Genomic DNA, 1,330 nt, shown 5'->3' on the forward strand with positions numbered 1-1,330 from the left:
TTCTATCACCAGTCACATCCACAGCTGGGTGTTGTTTTTGCTTTGGCTCCATCCCTTCATTCTTTCTGGAGTTATTTCTCCACTGATCTCCAGTAGCATATTGGGCCCCTACTGACCTGGGGAGTTCCTCTTTCAGTATCCTATCATTTTGTCTTTTCATACTGTTCATGGGGTTCTCAAGGCAAGAATACTGAAGTGGTTTGCCATTCCCTTCACCAGTGGACCACATTCTGTCAGACCTCTCCACCATGACCCTCCCATCTTGGGTGGCCCCACACAGCATGGCTTAGTTTCATTGAGTTAGACAAGGCTGTGGTCCGTGTAATTAGATTGACTAGTTGTCTGTGATTTGGTTTCAGGGTGTCTGCTCTCTGATGCCCTCTCAGAACACCTACTGTCTTACTTGGGTTTCTCTTATGTTGGACGTGGGGTATCTCTTCACATCTGCTCCAGCAAAGCACAGCCGCTTCTCCTTGCCTTGGACGAGGGGTATCTCCTCATCGCCGCCCCTCCTGACCTTGAACGTGGAGTAGCTCCTCTAGGCCCTCCTGCGCCCGCGCAGCCACCGCTCCTTGAACGTGGGGTAGCTCCTCTCAGCCACGCTTCTAATGGTAATGGTAGTAGTAGATAAATGCAAAGGACCGCGCAGCAGAAGCATGCCAGCTGCGATGGATCACACAGAAGCATGGCCGAGAGGAGCTACCCCACACCCCGAGGTCAGGGGCAGCGGCCGAGAGGAGCTACCCCACATCCAAGGAGTGGTGGCTGCGCGGGTTCAGGAGGGCTGAGAGGAGCTACTCCACGTTCAAGGTCAGGAGGGGCAGCAGTGAGGAGATACCCCTCGTCCAAGGTAAGGAGAAGCGGCTGCGCTTTGCTGGAGCAGCCCTGAAGAGATACCCCATGTCCAAAGTAAAAGAAACCCAAGTAAGACGGTAGGTATTGTGAGAGGCATCAGAGGGCAGACACATAAACCATAATCACAGAATTGCCTTTACACTTTTGTAAAAAGAATCAGTTCTAATGAGGTGGATGAAACTGGAGCCTATTATACAGAGTGAAGTAAGCCAGAAAGAAAAATACCAATACAGTATAATAACGCATATATATGGAATTTAGAAAGATGGTAACAATAACCCTGTGTACGAGACAGCAAAAGAGACACTGATGTATAGAACAGTCTTATGGACTCTGTGGGAGAGGGAGAGGGTGGGAAGATTTGGGAGAATGGCATTGAAACATGTATAATATCATGTATGAAATGAGTTGCCAGTCCAGGTTTGATGCACGATACTGGATGCTTGGGGCTGGTGCACTGGGACGACCCAGAGGG

The 1,330-nt window shown here is 49.9% G+C and overlaps 1 protein-coding gene across 1 annotated transcript in view; it reads right to left on the reverse strand.

The window, feature by feature from the left end:
* The window catches only part of TTC7B (tetratricopeptide repeat domain 7B), a 248,432-nt gene that overhangs the window by 207,569 nt on the left and 39,533 nt on the right, over positions 1 to 1,330 (reverse strand).

The sequence above is a fragment of the Bison bison genome, unplaced genomic scaffold (genome assembly GCF_000754665.1).
Source record: "Bison bison bison isolate TAMUID 2011002044 unplaced genomic scaffold, Bison_UMD1.0 scf7180017864213, whole genome shotgun sequence".
Taxonomy (NCBI): domain Eukaryota; kingdom Metazoa; phylum Chordata; class Mammalia; order Artiodactyla; family Bovidae; genus Bison; species Bison bison.